Raw genomic sequence first — 18,521 nt, forward strand, 5'->3', positions numbered from 1 at the left:
CCGTATTCAACACTTCTACAATACCCTCAGGGGAGCAGATACTGATGTTTTTAACCCAAATTTCGTAGCTTTTAAGACTTTTGTAACTAACTTGTGAACATTTTGTTGTGCATCATTACCAAGGCGTTAAGCTGTTCATGAGCACAGCAAATAAACAAAGGAATGAATGAAAATGAATAGCAGAAGTGAGAAAATGCAGCTCCAAATGAGGGTTCATATTCTTTTCTCCTCTTCTGTTCAAGAATAATATTTATATTCACCTTGGCGGGAATTAATATAGGTAATATTTTTTTATTATCAAAGGGAAGGTGGAGCACCTGCGATCTGTATCTCTAAGAACAGAATATATGGGAAATGGTCAAAGTCAACGTAATTTATAATTGAACGTAGCCCCTTATTTAATGATTACTGCTCCCTCGAATCACATTAAAACGTTAGTTCCAGCTATAGGGTTCTCACCTCTAAAAGCTGCCGAATTTTCTTCAAAACACGCTTCGCGAAACCTAAGGTTCGGACATGCTTTCGCAAACTTCTAACAGCGGCGTAGATGGTGTATTTATAATATGAATTAATTTGTATCTTGCAAGTAAGTGTTAATGCCTGCTTCGTTGTATGGAAAGTGAACGATTTTCAAGAAAATAGGGTAATGACTTCGGAAAGTAATTTAAAATTAAAACAAATAACTTTACTGTTGTTGTAAATTGTAATGCAATTTAATTACATTTGAGCCATATTAAGTGATGTAATGTTATTACACAACAATAACAATTAGGCCATCTCCCGCCATTACAGGTGGGAACTTTTTCGGATGGTGTCAAATGCAAGGCTGCACTGCTGTGAATTTGCGCCGATACTGTTGATAATAATAATATAATAATATTGTTAATTTCATGTTCTTTCCTAAAAGACACGCGGGTCTACACATTGGCGCACAGAAAAAGATATGAAAAAAAAAAGAAACGCAACACACGCGCAACATCAAATGTACCAATCAACATGGCTACAAATAGTGGACACACTTCACACAAAATGTGCTACAGAGTTTCAATGTTCAAATGGACTCTCCAATACCCGGCGAAAAACTGAGGAATCCATGAAAATGTCCAAGCTAGAGGATGCAATTCTATTAAATGGAGTTTGCATACTGGACAGTGGTGAAAGTTTAGACGTGGATTGAACGTAAAAGACAGTAAAATTTCTGGTAACGTGACAAGGAACATGAAAATCCACAGTACTCAGAAGTAGGTTAGCATCGATCCAACCCTTTACCACCCTGTGCAGAACAATCAGATCACGCTCGAATCTTATTTTTGACAAAGGCCTAAATAAAACACTATTAAGAAGAGGAAATTTATAAATCCTAATAAAAGCGACGATAAAAGCGTATGTCAAATACTATGCGTATAATTCTTTTTTGCGCCGACTCACTGCTTAAAGACTGCGTACGTGTTAGAGAATACCAAACCACTGAAGCAAATTCAAGCCGTGAACTAACTAAAGCAGAAAATAAACGAATCATACAATCAGGGTGTCTGAACTTTCGAGTGATACCAGATATGATACTAAGAGTTTTCATCGCACGGCCACTATAAAAGACACACGGGCGTTGAATCAAAACGCGCAATCAAAGGCACACACCGAGATCCAGTCAGGCGTTCGATTGGAGTTGCTCCCAAAGAGTAAATGAAATGCATAACATCATGTTACTTCATCAAAACAAAACAACAACAAAAAAACTGTTTGGGTTGGATATAGTAGCAACTTATCCGCCAAATGCCATTACAGACCTTCCAAGAGTACGAGCTTGGGCACTCTACAGGGAAACGTGATCGGGCTCATGGGTTCGGCTTCACTGTTACAAGTAAAACACACTGTAAAGGCTGTAACACATGTTCCGAGAAAGCTACGCCTAATCGCACGAATTTTTGAGAAAAAAAAAATAATTCCACATCATTAAATAACAAAGCGAACCACGGACGATATTTTTTTTATTATTTCGATGGGAATGTTGGGCAATACTTAACTCGACAATCTTAAAAAAAAAAAAGTGAATGTTTGAACCACTTGTTTGATTTAAATTACGTTTACAGGGCTTATTTTTTATGATGTTGAGAACATTTGTGCCAAATTTTGTTAACCTGAGTGAAGTACAATAAAATATTGCAAACGTTCAATGCTGAAAGTAGGTGTGCCTGCGCAGGGAAACTTTCGTTTTAAAATTACTTATCAATTTGTCGATTTCATGTCTTATATTGCTTTAGGACAGTTTAGAGCAGATAGCTATGGATCTATATTTCTATATTATACCATCTTTCCTGACGAAAAAGCCCCATAAACACAAATACTGCTTTTTCACTTTCCATCCTTTGTCCAAATTTTTAGTTCTTGGGCATGAAATATATAAAAAGAAATTAAAAATACAAGCTCATAGCTACCTTCCGCTTAAAATTTCACCCCAGAAAAACTAATATAATGAATCCAAGTTACGCAATAACAAGATCATAAAGTGAAATATATGACAAAAGGTGTAATGGAGAAAAATGCGTTTAAAGTGATCCAAACTCTACCTTTTCTTTAGCATCGGTGAACCGAAATTAATTTATAAAAACATTAACTATGCAGTGTAAACTAATGAAACTTTCTGGGAATACTCTCCAGATGTTGGTAGATATAAATGACATTTTTCAAAATCAATTTTTTTCGCCTTTTTTTGTGTGGTAGTGTTTTTTTTTTAAGAAATATTTTGTTTTGTGTCGTAAATTCCCTAATTTATCAAGGAAATAGAATAAAGCAAACTTCGCATGTCCTGAAATCTGTGCAACTTCGGCATGGTTTTCCACACACATATATCTCAGCCTTTAGGCGTTATTGAGTTCATGCATCAGCCAAAAAAAAAAATGCAGGTCACGGAGGTGTGCAAATTACAACCCAAGTGCGTAACTTACAAGAAAAACATGGATGTGCTAAACCTGCAGCGTCCCGCTCTGTATTACGGTAGAAAATAATTGCTTCAGAGATTTCCACAGGAAGTGATTTTGGATACTCTTCAAGCATGGTGGTTACCTGGACTGGCCACCTAATATCTTGTAACCCGCAACCATTATATACAATTTTCTTTTGCGAAAATAGTTTTCTCAATGTTTTATTTGAGTATTTCTCGAATAAAATTAAGTTTTTCTGCTAAACCCAACTTCTGTGCCTGAAATCGTCAAGCATTATTATCATGCTGCAAGTTTGCACGCGATTTTGCACAACACCACTACTTCCACCGGTTTTTTTTTATGGTCGTGTTGCCATAAAAAGATTGTAAGAAAATCGGATAAAGTGAATCAGGCTGCGCTCAATGCAGACGTGATTGTGTTCGAACCTGAGCTCCTTCCCAGCCTATTTTTACTTTTTCACATTTTTGATAAATTTAGCTGCCATGGGCCGCTGACACTAATCTCTCGGTTAAAACGAAATCCGCTGAGGTAGGACGTTGAATCCGTCGCTCTCGATGAAGGCTCGCAGATTCTGCCTAAAAGAGATATGCACCCTTTTATGCCTTTGTTGCGTACGGTTTTACGGAAGGCTCCATACATGCTTCCGAATGCGGACTACCCAAACGTTTGTTTTATGTTTGTTTTTTTACTATATTTACATAGTACAATTTTTGTTGTTGCAATTTTTCAGTTGCGGCTAATCGAGCACTGCATCTTTCACTACGCTTTTCTGCCACACGAGTAACGTCGCTGCTGCGAATTCGCAAGCAAAATCGTACCACCTAACGCCCGATTCACATGATGTGCTTTTCCTTGCGATTTCGCAGGTACGACGCCGCTCATATCGCAGCAAACAAAAAACAAATACAGAAAAAATGCGTGTTGGAAGTTGCCATGTTCGACGTCGCAGCTGCGAAACTCTCAAGTCAATTCACACCCTGTGAATCGGGCTTGAATCAGACATTAGAGGTCGAGAAATTATTCCCAGAGTTCCATCTCACAAAAAATACCACTTCGGTTTACGATAAGGTTTTCCATCCCGAGTCACTCGACAGCAAGGAAGATAAGAAATGACGCATTTGTACGATCTTTCCCAGTGTCGTAGATACGCCTATCAATTAAATATACTAAAAAAGGACACAACGCTACCCGAAGATAGCAGGGAATATATGAAAACGAGTTTCCTAGAATCCTAATACGCCTGTTTCACGGGAAATTAAGAGGCGTTGAAACCGAAAACCCTCATTCAATCGGCTCCTTTGTGTATAGCACTTTGGGTCGATATCTAGAGCGTTATGTCACGAAACCTTTGCACGGCTGCCGCCAGGATAGCGCTATAACCAAAAAGGACTAAGGCTGGACATCGGTTGTTTAACCCGTGTAATCGCCACCTTTTCATCTTCGATTAATCTGTTTCGTTCATTCCCACGCATAAATAGTTTTAAAAACTCAAAATTACATCTTGTGCCTTTGCTGAATACGTCAAAAAGGGCGCAATTTACAATTTTTGATTTTAAATCTCGATTGATGTGTAGTTGAGAACAGTAAAAAGACACCCGCACTCACGAATGATTACTTCCGTTGCAGAGGCGAAGAGGTTTATTGATATTCTCCGGCAAAAGCAAACTTCTTCGAGTGTTAATTCTTACTCTGGTGTGTTCGATTCGGTACTATTCCGTGTTATCGCGCTCGTGCCCTAGTTTTGGGAGTGCTTTCTTTCGCACAGTCTTAGCTAGGACTCCGTTTCTAGCAAGTCGGCCCAAATGCAAACTATTTAAAAAGAAAACAAAAATGTTTTCATCCGAAACTTTCTTTTTTTTTTTTTTTTGCGGTCTATACACTATGGGCATCGAACCACAGACCGGATATTCGCGTTTTTAAACAGCGCAGGCAAGAGATGAAATAGCGTACATTGAACAAGCACTGGCGCTGTCCTCGTTGTTTGTCTCCCCTCGTTCTTTCCTGGCTTGTCTGCGCTGTTTAGTTTTATTTGACAAGCAGTAAACTTTGAGGAACTGTGCGAATTCATGCCGCGACCAGACGACGCAAAGTGAACGATCCTTCAGCTTCCTGGCGGTAGAGGACACAACACCTACTTTCACGGGCTCTGAAATATATTTTTTTTAAATCTTGAAATGCTCTTTAACGCTCCCCCAATTCACAAATTTTGTCTGTCCGTCCATCCGTCCATTCGTTTGACCGTCCGTCCATCCGTCCATGCATTTCTCGCTAAATTTATCTGAGAAATTGATATCACGAGACCTATACACGAATTCAGTTTGTCAGCTAAATGTAGCGTGAAAATTGATGTCACATGACCCTACGTCACAGGGCACAGAGAACAATTCAGTTGCCCCGCTGAATTAAGCGGAAAAATTCACGGCTTCTGGCCAAAATATTAATGCAGTTTCCCCACTCAATTTAGCGAGAGAATACACGTCACGTGACACACCGATTTCTTAACCAGTTTCCTATAATTCATCTCAAATAAAGGTCGCTGTAATCTTTTTTTTTATTCAACTTTAGTATATTCTGCGAACTGCGACAGGTGAATGCCTCCCGCGTTTTGTTTGCAGGAGCAGCAGGAGTGCACACCACTCCTGAATCGGGCTAACGGCTGCTTCCAATTTAAATGTGGCAAACGCTCCCTCGTGTGTCGAAATGGCAAGCTCGAGCAAATAAACTGTGCATGATGTCTAAAAAAAAAAAAAAGAAGAAACACCGAAAAAGTAAATTACGCATTCCCAAACGTTCATTCTCCGCCCAAATACACTCTAAAAAAAAAGTCTGTGCGCCTACTTTCACGCACAACGCTCGGAGAGCCAATCAGCGCCACTTACGGAGGCAGCTCAGCGAATGACGATGCCGAAACATATATGTTTAGACCAAAAAACGCAGTCTGAGTTGTGACATTAAGCAATGCAAAACGTCACGCTTGCATTGCTTAATGTCACAACTCAGACTGCGTTTTTTGGTCTGAACATATGTTTTTGTATCGTCATTCGCTGAGCTGCCTCCGTAAGTGATGCTGATTGGTTCTCCAAGTGTTGTGCGTGAAAGTAGACGCACAGACTTTTTTTAGAGTGTATATCACCGGTGGTCTTAACTAGATGCCAGAGTTTCAAAAACTACTCGTTATCTTATTAAAAACATTTAAGTGATTTTCTGAAATTTTTAAATGGAAAATTCGACGAACGCAGCTCTCGAATACACGGAGCTGGATGGCGCTCTTTGCCAAAAACTGGCGAAAAACGGACCCTATTTTTCTATTAAAATTTTCAGAATATCACTTATAACTTTTGAACGAGAGGACGGTTAGTTCTGAAACTTCTGCATCTACTTCGGACCGCTAGCGCTAACATTTTGGGAGGAAAAAAAAGTGTTCGACGAAGTATAATTTATTTTTATATAATAATTTTTGTTTGTTTTTGTTTTGTTTTAATTATGCATTGGAGCGTTACCTTTTGTATATAATATGATGGCCTATTAGCGAGACGTTCAAACTTTGGGGTGTCTTTGTACAGCGGATTTCCCACACATATCGGTGTTTATATGATTAACACAAAGGATGTGCATTCTATATCTCGATCAAGAGCGGGGCAGATTGGATCACACGAGAGCTGCAACAGCGGTGGGCTGGAATTTATATTCAGTTGATGGTTCACTGATTAAACGTGAGTCCTGACCAAATAAACGTCATTAAAAAAAAAAATGCTCGTTGCTGCTTGCGGGGTGAGTGGTCTTTCTCCTGCTCAATAGCCAGCGGTTCCTCAAACAGGGAAGCGCTGTTTTCTTTGTTTACAATAAATTAAAAAAATGCGATAGAGTCGCACCGAAGTTATAAATTGTAACTGACACGCATGAACACGGCAGAGGTAAACGATCCCTCATCGTTGTCTTACCTACGGACATTCCTCAAGCATTGTTGAAGGATGTTTGATTCATACATATGTCTGTTTCGAACATTTCTGGAGGCAGTTTCTGTGTGATCCACGTGACAGAACTATGACACTGGTGACAGTTCTGTCACTAATTGGACGGTTCAGCATCGGAGAGTGTCTGTTTGAGACCGAGACAGTGTGACAGAACAGTCTCAGACAGTCTTCTGTAGACTGTTTTTGTCCGATGTATTAGTCGTGTTCCCGCAGCTTTTAAGACTACAACGCTTAAAAAAAGTCATCGAGTATTTGTCTTCAAAGTACCACCCCCATAATAGAATTATTAGTTCGACTAATAAATTACCTCCTCAGTGTGGTACTACATTGTAGTACTCTATTATTCCCGAGTCCTCAACGTACAACATACATTAAACCGCTGCGATTTCATCCGTGGCAACGTGATATCTCATACTCGTGGACATATTGACGTAAACATGATTCGTTAATGCGAACTTTAAAGAATCCTTGACGTATCGGAGGAACGTACCACACGTGTGAAATTATACAACGCGTGAAAGCGAAAGCGAACGCCGCTCGTAGCACCTCGCGCGGACGCCACAAGATGTCGCTAGGCGCCATAAAAAAACGCGGACTCCGAAGCGTGACGTCACAACGCTCTCGCCTAGCGGAGAGAGCGGCAGGGCGGAGAGCGTCGACGACAGCGGCGAACATTCGCCCCTTCGCCGGCGTCTTGTCAGTGAGAGCCGAGTGTGCGCTGCCGCTGTCCGGTTTCGTCCCCCACCGTGTGGGAGACTCGCGCACCGTGCGGTGCACTGACGGTCTTCTGACGGCTGCGATGACGGCGTCTACGACGTCGACGTGTCAGCGCTGAGTCGGGTTTTAACCCCCCAGAGAACCGCTGGATTTGGGTGCGTGTGTGTTTTCGTGGAACCGTCGCGTCGTCCACGAACTTCGGAGTTTCACGCTTGTCGCGGAAACTATCCGAGGAACGCCGGGATCTTCACCGACCGGTAAGTTCCTGGCTACGCCACTTCCTACTCGTCTCACGAGATAGGGACTATTCGACTGTCTCGTTTTTCTTCTTTTTTGTTTTTCTTATTCGTAATTCATTAGATTTCCACCACCCTCAATGCTCTATCACCCGGTTCACCGTGTTTACAACTAACTGTAAAGGATGTATAGAAGGGACGTGGATGTTCGAGTTGTGGGCAAACTTGCTTGATGCATGATCGCTAGCCTTTCCGCAACACCGACACACCCAGTACGTGCCTTACTCACTCCCCAACTGCAATACCTATCACGCATCATATTATCCCGGAAGAGAAAGCCTGCTGACCATTTGTAACACCCGTCCCAATCAGGGGTGCGGCGGCGGCGAGGGTGTCTGGTCTGAACATCAAGCTGGTCCCATATGATGCAAGTGTCTTAGTAAGACCGATTTAAAGAGTAGTCTGGTCTTGTTGGATTCAAGCAGTCAGTCTGGTACAGGCATAATTGGAAGCCTCGAAGGTGGAGGAAAGGTATGTGGGAAAGGTTGGAAATGAATGGATGTAGGCACTACCGGAGACCATCCCCAATGTTAATTCCCTACATGTTGTAGAGGATCAAGTTGTAGAACTTCTGGGTGTCGCCTCTGTACCGAGTGTTCGGTCTGTTTGAATTCCGCGCGAATCGAATCTAGTAAACAGCTGTTATATTCGTTAGAAGTTTGCGGTAGTGTTGACTCATTTAATTGTTGTTTTTTTCTCTCTCTCTCTTCATCACCTGGCTTTTTTTTTTCTGTTTTTGTTCAAGGTGTCTGGAGTCATTCCCACGCCTTTATTTTTGTAGCAGAGGTGGCGGAGTGCGTGATGGGGTTTGAATATCAACTGTTGTATAACAGCTTCTGTGATCTCTGATGAATTTTGATTCCAAGTTACGTATATATAATAAACATTTGCATTTAAGTTTAACGAAAAGGCGTTTCATCCCGCAACTCCCGCTACGCTCACCCGAAAACATAAACTATCCTATTGCGACCTTTTTTTTTTTTTTTTTTTTTTTTATTCACAATAAAAGACGAGGCCGCAAACGGCAAAACTACCGAAGTCCCAATTAAGTGCGAGATAGTTCGGTCCAGCACGTGTCCCTCATCTTGTTCATGAAGCTCGCTTTGTTTCACTTAAAGAAACTACAGGTCACAGTCAAAAGACGGAAAGTAGGAAGGTGACAGTTCATCGCGCAGGGGCGCACGCATGCATCGCTATAAATATTCCCTTGTATCGAAGCTCCAACAAGCGTAATTTCAATTGACGTTGTTTGCTGTCGTTTGATGGAAGTCTAGAACGGCAACAACATGTAAGAACTTCTGTGCTGAGGGCGACCGGCGGACCCTCGCCTTCTTCTCCACTAGGTCGGTCTTGACCTTCTCCGCGCCTTCCTTCTGCGCGTTTCGTTTCCCACCAATGACCCATTAACCGGGAAGCGGCGCTTTTGCCACCGCTAAGTGCTCCGTTTACGCCTTGATGGCCTCTTTAAATCGGCTGGCCTAAAGATGTTTTTTTAACAAGGTGGCGCGGAATAGGAGGTTGTTTGTGGACTCAAAGAGGGCGTGAGGCATAACATAATTGTTGTTTAACTGAGTAAAACGTAGCAAAATAATGCCGTTTTTTGACACGGCCATCTGTTGTTGAATAGTAATATTGATTAATATCTTAAAACGTCGTATCAATTCAGATAACCGTAAAACGTCAATACATGGCGTTGCTTTTACAAAATACAAAAATTACTTGTTTTACCTCACGCAAATTAATATACGAGAACAATAAGTGATACATTGGTTGGTATATTTCTTCTTCTCAGCTCTGATATTGTGGCTCGGGTACTCCACGCGATATTAAATAATTTAACCTCCGCGAAAGAAAAAAAAGAAAAAACGCAACAGGTATGTGAATTTCAGTTTCATGACTTGTATTATCTTATATCACCAGGCATCGCGGTTCTGAATGTATGATTCATACTGGTCATGAAATTATATCGATGCATGATCACACGCACTTCTCGTTGATACGTTCACCATCGTCCGGGTAAATAATTAGGTACAAGCCCAGATAGATATGTGTATGCAAAAAAAGAAGAGAACGCGGTTAGTCGCTCACGCAGGCATGACAAGGTGATGGTACCTAAAAAGGCGCGCACACCGTGTACCTACACGTGTCTCGCCGATGTTTCACGAGACGACCTCGTCAAGTTTAAATTTATGACATCAGCGGATAGTCGCAGAACCTCCTAAAGGCGTTCCACTCAATTTAGAAAAAGTTGGGTCGTGTGTATGTTTATAGTTTTATACAGCCTAGAGGCTTGGTCTGATTCAACGGGCGACGAGCCTCCCAGCTGCAGATGAGAAATTTAGCCAGTGCAGTACAACCGCTAGCCTAAGGTCTTTAACGTGCATCACGCAGTAGTGATACACGACCGCACGCCGGTACGATGCTCATCCAGATTTCGAAACTGGCAGGGGAGGGGATTGAACCCAGAGTCTCTGGGTGGTTTAGCGTAGGTGTTTATAGCAGACAAGATTACTGAACGACGCGCTGCCACGCCGTAAGCGTGTTCAAAACATCTTTGCTTCATACATCATGAGCTTTGAACATGTGTGCAGATAGTTTTTGGTATGATCAGTTTGTCATGGTCGTCACGCACGAAAAGAAAAGAGACACGCATCACACAGCGTATGCAGAATGTCCTTTGCATCGGGTATTAAAAGTGTGATCGCAGCTTTGAGTGGTATGGGTTCGCGCCGATGTTGGTAGTGGGCCTTTGGAGAAATATATGAGACCCTCCGCCCACCCCCGTGCAAGCTGCGTTTCCTCCTCCTGACAGCAGTACCCAGTAATGCCTACCCTGGAATCCAACAACGCGTCCCTGCCCCTTCCACATTCCGGCCTGCTTGGTCCCCGACGACTGTAACTTGGGCGTGCACAAACGACGCCGACGTCTTTGGGAGTGTCGGCGGCACGGGATCCGCCACAGTCGAAGAGAGTCCTTTTCTTTTTTCCGTCGGGTGTTGCGTTCCCGGGGCGTTCCCCGAGTCGATATATTGGAAGAGAGACGCCGACACGCGGCGCCTACCTCTCCGGAGAGGGCCGATATTGGAAGCCGCCCGATATTGGACCGTATAACGGGCTTTCCGCCGCCACGGGGCCCTTATTGCGGCGACCCTTCACCCTGGCGGCACGCCGGGCCCGTTGCTCGCCCGGAGCAATCAGTCCATCCGTCAGCCGATCTCCCCCTCCTCTTCTCGCGCTCTCCGAATGGCGTCGGTCCGGACGACAGCTTGCCGTCGGCCGCCCTTCATTTCTTTCTCGCCGAGTTCCGTCCTCGACGTTCCTTCCTCGCCGCTTTCGGGAGGCAGGCTGCGCGATCCCGCGTCCCGACCGAGCGTCTCTCTCTTTTGTTGTCTGCCCGCGTCGCGTGTGGGTGTCACCGCCGGCTTCGTCGTATACTCATCTTCGTTGCGGCTGTACTTCATTTGACACTTAGGATAGAGCGCGAAGGACGCTACGAACAGTCCCAACCAATCCGGCGCGGTGAAATTGTCACGTGATTGTGCTCTCCACGCGTTGCTGCGTTTCTCCGGAAGGACCCGTGGCGCTCAGGCGGCGTTTGGGTTGTTTTCTGAGTGGCTCGTAGGTCTATCGCGAAGCGAAACCAAGTATACGGAGTTACGGGGGATCCGTGCGAGCAGAACGAACGATCGCTTGTCTCGCATCGGCGATTCGTTCGTTGACGTTGTCCGCAGCCTCCTCTATACTGGCACAGCCTGGGAGATCGCCACGAGAAGTGGCCACTGAAATTGAAAAAAATGGAGCGGCAGACAACGCGGATGAGAGGAGAGCCACGTGACGGGCGCCCCGCTGCGGCGAAACGCCGAAACACACCTCTCCCGAGCGATGGAATGTCCGCTCGTGCCCCTCGCGTTCCTCGTGCTATACCGCTTCTTTTCTCGTCGGGGTTGGAAACCATGTTTCTGGTCCTCGCCGCTGCGAAAAGATGTGCGCTGACGATGAGGTTCCCCGAGATATAAGCGAGTTTTAGTAGACCGTGTTTCCCGCTCCGCTAAGCCCCTCCGCTAGCCCGAACTCTACAGCCAAGGCCATCGGCGCGCAGGCGCAGTGGCGGTTTCTTCGTAGCGGAAGGCTAGCGGAGCGGGAAACACGGTCTACTAAAACTCCCTATTCTCTCTGCTACCAAATCCTCGCGCTTCAAATCTGCGACCGGGCACACTATGGCTCCATCGTCGAACTGCCAGGCTTTGTGCGTATAAGAGGAGGATATAGGCGTTGTCTAACCATATAAGCCTCCTACGGTCGAACACTATTGTTTCGCTGGCGTGATTGTCAGCGCAGACAGCATCGTCATTGGCGCTGTGAAAGGGTGATTATGTCGACGACGATGACGCTTCTCCGACGCGGCGCAAGTGGTTGGTCCAAAAAGCCGTGTTACGCGTAGCGTGCTTTACCGAGGTTCGGAGCTGCGCGCTTTCCTTCTTCCGAAAGTCCTTCGTTGCGAAGCAAAGTCGCAGCTTGAAGTCGGACTCATCACTTGTACTTTTTTTTTTTTTTTTTTTGTCTCCATAAATTTGATTTTCCATCCGAGACGCGTTAGAAGGCTCCAAGAAAAGGCCACGGGCACCACAGAGTTCGACTTGGCAAGTCTTCGGTGTCGGGGACGGGCCGGGTTGGGGATCCGTTCCAGTTCCTGCAGGGCCGGAAAATAAACGAGTAAATATAAACGTGGAGACAATGAATATATAAACGTGAATAGTCATCTGAGTACAAAAACGTATACCAAAGTAAAATTGTGAATATATTTTGAGTGGATGAATACATATAATTTTATTTGAAATTCAATGCGTCGCTCATTATGGCGCTGATTACAATATGCAGTAGTTAAGACACAAGTCTCTACGCAAGATTTACAAGAAAGAGAACGGCAGAGAAATTTTAACAGAGTTACGTAGACATAAAACGAGAGACTATGAATAGTAATGCCGGTGCACGATCAGGAATATATATTATAGCGAGAGTGTCCGCCTTTCAACGCAGTTTTCACTCGTTAATTCTTTCTGATATCATCGTTTGCACTTTTAATACTTGTCTCAATGCGTTTCGTTTTTTTCTTCTTTTTTTACGCGCGCTTAATTTTGCTTAGGCAGCTATGGGCTGCGAGCCGGCCGTCGCTGCAAATACTGCGGGCATCCTCGGGCCTGCCAAAAGGCCCAGGCTGACCGGATTTGGCCCGCGGGCCGGGGTTCAGAGACCCCTACTTTATACTGTCAAGTAATATGTTTGGTAGTTTGGTCTAGTGCACCGAATGAAAGCGGTGTTCATTAGTAAACGAAACTGGCACGCTATCGGTTCCCTGCCCGAGAAATCGCCCAACAACACGGGCGAGCACGCGCCGCGCGCGTTCGCAGGATCAGCGCCGGGGGCAGTCGCGACCAGGCGCGCGCCCCAAAAAGATTAGGTTCGTTTCCGTTTATAGGAGCCGTAATGGAAAACAGGGCTCTCCCCAGCGCGCGTGGATTGGCCGCGAACGCGAGAGCCGCGTAGAGAGACGACTCCGACTCGAAGCTCATCAGGTGCGAGTCCCCGGAGGAGCATCGTCGTGGCCCAAGTGCGCCCACGTCGCTCGCAGAAGAGGAGGGGGGCTTCGTCGTCGGGGCGTGCCGCCAGCCGACGAGGCCGTGCACACACAATCCGGCGAAGTGGGGGCCTCCGAAGAGATGCCTCGAGATTGGAATCGAGGGGAGGCGGGCGGGCGTCGCCGGAGGAAATTGAATCAATCTCATTTCTGTCTCCCGCTGGCCTTCGCGTTCGTCCGCGGAGAGCGACGGCGGCGGCGTTGCTCCTCGCACACGAGAACGCTCCAGCTCCTCGTGGCGCAGGAAATGAGCCGGCGATTCGTTCGCCGACCCGAGGCTGGCGGCAATTTCGCGCCATTTCGGGCACTCCCCCCCCCCCCCCTTCCCCCTTTTTTTTTCCCGCGCTTTTTTTTCTGCAGACGCGACGACGACAACCGCATCTGCCGGTCTCTGTCTAGCTCACGTTCGTTGCGCCAAGTGGAATCGGGTTATGTGCGCACCGTCCGTCTAATGTGGACTGGTCCTCCTTCCCACAAACACACACACACAAACACAGACACATACACACACACACACATCTCTTTTCTATTTGTTTCGTCTTTTTTTTCGTCTTCGATTTGCACGCCTCCTTTGATTTGGTAGCGTCATTGCGCGGAAATAGAAACGCCGTCCTTTTCATCCCTTTTCCCCCGTCTGCTACTTTGAGGCATAACGAAATGCGGTGTGACCCAAGAATTATTGCAGCTTTATTTTATATATTTTTCTGATTATGCGCAGAGGGCGCAGGCGTGGAGTTGGGGAGAACGAGACGTTCGTAATAAGAGGGATATGCTCTGTGAGGGAATGTTGAAGACTGAAATGTTTCTCGATTATAATAATTACGTAAGGATTGAAAACGGGCTTCATTTGATAGGCTTGCACTGTGGCACGCAGCTGGAAGTCCGTTAAATTAGAATTGAGAAAAGTGAGCCAAATATATTTTTACATTGAGACCGTGAAAATACAAATGCTGTAAAAACGAAAAAATACGTTTTTTTTTTTCATTTATTTTCTAGCGCGCGGGTTTTGTGTATCAAGTTAGGTCTCGCATAAAGACATTGTATGCGTCCTCAATAAAAAGACAAGACGCGAATTTTTTTTATTATTATTATTATTTCGTTATAACTTTTACGAAGAACATCTCGATTACGCGGGCTTGCCTCTATCAAACGGTATGCAAAAACATTTTGATATAATATCTTGGTTCGAATACGAAATCGAGGCGCATATACCGAGTGCGCAATCAAATTTCGTTCACGAGCAGCGCCATCTCACGCGCAGTTTCCGCAACCCCGGGACGGCCGGCGACCGTAGTCATCAGACCCGATCTCGAGAACGGGCGTCCGAGTGTCCTGCCGAACTGTGACGAGGCGCACGGGCCCAATCGTTCGGTGGCACGGCCTTCCCAATGTTGCCTCTGTTGGCCCGCATCTCGCTGACTATAGCTCTGTTTCATTGTACCCCGAACGTAGCGGAGCCTACGAAACATTCCAACTAATCAAGCGCTGTGAGCTTAACACGGCATCGGGCTGGCTCCGACGGCATGTTAGGGCCCGATGCGATTAATTTGCCCTCCCGTCCACTGCCCTAGGGCAACGCAGTGATGTCTCGTTTATAGGGACACCTCCGTTCCCGAAAACATCGCGCATAATTTGAGTGGCAGGAGTGCATGTACTTACTTAATTCGTCTCCGAAAAGTTTGTCTACATAGCGGGAGAGCTTTCATATTACCGGGGTTTGTTCTAAAAAGAGATGGCTCTGGTTTAAGAAACGGTAGATGTACAGCCGCGACTATATTGGCTTCATACCCTTCGCAAATGGGACAGCTTTAATACTATGTACTGTTTTCTCCGCGTAAACGCTGCAGCCCGTTTTTTGACAGCTCGTCGAGGTGCCTCTCTTCCCGTGATTGCAGGCAGGTGCGGCGTTTATCGCGTGCCTGATCCTCATCCGGAGAATGGGCAGCCAAAGCGAGCTAGCATCGCCACGGAAGCGTTTCACGTCCGAAGAAAAAAGCGCAAGAGAAAACAGAACACAAGGCGACTCGCGGCGAAGAAGCGTCTGCTCAGGCAAATTGCCCGCGCTTCTTTCCAAACCATCTGCGACGCGAGAAATCTGGGGAGAGGGCAGACACGCAACGCGGCTGTCGGGGCTGTTGTTGGTGCACGATTTGCGAGGCAATCTGAATAGCCGCCGCTGCCGCCGCCGCTGCTGGGTCCATCCAATCCAAAGCGCGCTGGATTATGTAAGCACTGGCCGGGGATTCTGACAATGGCCTCCGGCTCTCCTCGTTGTTGTTGCTGTTCCTGTTGCGCGGCGCGGCGCGCTCTTGCTTGTGTGTGTGTGTGCGCGCACACGCGAAGAGTAGCGGACACATAAACATACGTCCTGGACGCGATGTTCCGGGCTCCATTATCGGCCGCGTCTTTGTGTTGGCGGCGAGCAGCGCGTGTTTCATCGTCCACAGTGGCCGAGAAAATGGTGCCTCTTTCTTTCGTTTCGCGTCTCGCTGGACTGCTTTGCTCCTGGAGATACCTTTTTTCTTTTTCTGCGCTTTAGCGGAGTATTTTAGTCTCGCTCATTTGTGGTGATGACGCAGAGCGACGGAAGCTACTCGCTTTTGACTGAAATCTCGAGGGAAAGGAGTTTACTATTGCGATTGACCTGAAGCATATTGAAAATTGGAGTGGGGTAGATTTTCAGAAACAGAGCAGAAAAAAATATAGGAGCGTTTGCGTTGCCGTGTAGTTACTTCTCGGTGGCTATAATTTTTTTTTTTTTTTTCATCTTGGCGTCGGAGTGTTTGGTCTGACGTTTTTTCGCCTCCTGTCGATACTTGAAGGGGGCTATGAATGTGTAAGTGGAAATGGTTACGTGGGGGCGAGGGCAGTGGTGGTTGACTGGTTCCATAGGTTGATTGCGTGTAGTGTCAAGGTTGTTCGGACCATTCCCGAGCCCCGGTTGTACTAATTAATGATTACCTCGGGGTCCTGTCAATACGCTCTCCTTGCAAATGAATGGAAAACATCTAATTGTATCGACTGAATGGCGCTTGATGTCCCCTGCCGCGAACCCTAAAGTGCCAAAGCGAAGGGGCAAGGCTTCTCCGCGAAAGTTTGCCAAAGTAGACATCGAGAAGTATCGACGAAGGCGCAGTCGGGACCGGCAATTTGGCGGATTCTGGTTCCACTAAAACGCTATTTGTAATAAAAAGAAAAAAAAAATAGTAAACTTTTGTTGTACTAGGGGTACTAGTACAGTAGTAGTAAGATATAGTTTTAAAAAATCAAAAGAAGAAAACTATCGATCTATTTGTTCTTTGTAGGCATCTTTTGGCAGGCATTCGTGTTCACGATCGACGGGGTAAAAGGATAGGGGAAAAAAATGCAAACGAAAATGTGTTTGTCCTTTGTACCCCTGTTCCCTTTCTCCGGGGATTATTTTCGTCATTCTTGTCCAGCTCGCTCGCACCTTTGCATTTGAATTGCATTATCCTCACAACGAGATGGGTAAAGCCAAATGGAGGAAGAGCGTGACCACGCGTCTCAAGGTCGCCAACTGACTTCCCCAGCGCCTTCCAGTCCGCACTAGGAGCAAAGAAAGGAGTGAGCGAGGCCTGCCTGTCCGGAGCAGGAGGCGAGCGGAGCGACTCCCACGGCCGGACCAGCGGAGGGCGCCCGCGGGCGTGGACGCAGATTAGCGGCGAGAGTCGGGAGCCGGCACTCCCTCGTCGTGCGTATCGCTTCGTCGACGCCTTTATCCCGGGGCGTCAATCACGGCCGTCAAATTTGAGGTCCCTTCGGCGCCCGCTTCTTCTGCCTCCGTCGCCGCGCTGCCAGCCGATGATTCTTCCTCACGCGCGACGCTGCGATGGCTGCGCGAGAGACGGGCCCCCCCTCCATTAGGAGCCGTACTCCGTTAAGCCTCAAGATGGACCGGAACGGACACTAGGAACCACACCTGCCGTTTCAGCGCCCGGCGCTGCGCCCTTCCCGACAGTCACGTGACAGTCACGAAGCATTGGATTGGCTCGGATGGCTGGTAGCGTTTGCTGCGCTCCATCGTAATGCTGAACGGAGTTCGGGATCCTCTCTTTTTCGTCTCGGTGTGGCCGGGCAGATTCGCGGTTTTTCACGGTTGTCGTCGTCGGCATCGGAGTTGCTTGGGAAGCTTCGCTGCGGCCCGACTGGGGTTTGGGGGTTTTTCTTTCGGGCACCCGGCGCCGCTGTCACGAAGGTCAGTTCGCCGTGGCTCCTCAAAAGATTCACCTTGTTTCCGGTGTGGCTGGCAGGCCACCATCTGGCGCTTTCGGTCTTGGATTCGAGCAAACGAAACGGCTGCGGACTTTCGCTGCTTTTTTTTTTTTTTTTTTTTTTTTTTTTTATACGCGATATGACAGGGAAAGCAACGAACCGCGAAAACATTGTAGCTATTTTCCAGTTCAGCCTTTGGTATCATCCTACTTCAAAGAATGGGGCCCATTTTATACACCTGGCTGCCCCCCCCCCCTCACACACACACACACACATACACACACTACACACACCCATAAACGTGCACTCAACCACGAAGACGAAATATGGCCATTGTTTTCATAAGGGAATATTTTGTTTTCAAAGGTAATACGATGTAACATTTTTGCTGTATGAACGGCTGATTATTTCTAATTAAACGAAGACTAATAACCAATGAATGCACACATGCTTTATTTTATTTTTCTTTCATCGTCGAATACTAATGATGAATGCTAATTTTATTTTACATCAAAATCACTGTAAAACACTCCGCCGCCATCTGTTGGTGCTGGCAAAAGATGTTTTGTAGTCAGTTTCCTTAGATGATGATGATGGTTTGTAGCTCTTCCCTTTAAATCGGGCGGCCCGATGGTATTTGGGTCTTAGCTTCTGGTGTTTACGTAGCCCTTTTTCTGAATCCTTAGCCGCCAATTCTCTAGTCGCCTTTTGGTGTTTTCCACCG

General features: G+C 46.1%; 1 protein-coding gene across 1 annotated transcript in view; it reads left to right on the forward strand.

Moving 5' to 3' along the window:
- The first annotated feature begins 7,525 nt into the window (after nt 1–7,525).
- LOC8040220 (LIM domain transcription factor LMO4) overlaps nt 7,526–18,521 on the forward strand; it is a 111,085-nt gene continuing 100,089 nt past the window's right edge. Inside the window, exon 1 of the mRNA XM_002413995.5 lies at nt 7,526–7,890. The gene's annotated coding sequence lies outside the window, so the exon portion shown is untranslated. The remainder of the gene's footprint in view (nt 7,891–18,521) is intronic.

The sequence above is a fragment of the Ixodes scapularis genome, unplaced genomic scaffold, assembly GCF_016920785.2.
Source record: "Ixodes scapularis isolate PalLabHiFi unplaced genomic scaffold, ASM1692078v2 PGA_scaffold7__128_contigs__length_106722199, whole genome shotgun sequence".
Lineage (NCBI taxonomy): Eukaryota > Metazoa > Arthropoda > Arachnida > Ixodida > Ixodidae > Ixodes > Ixodes scapularis.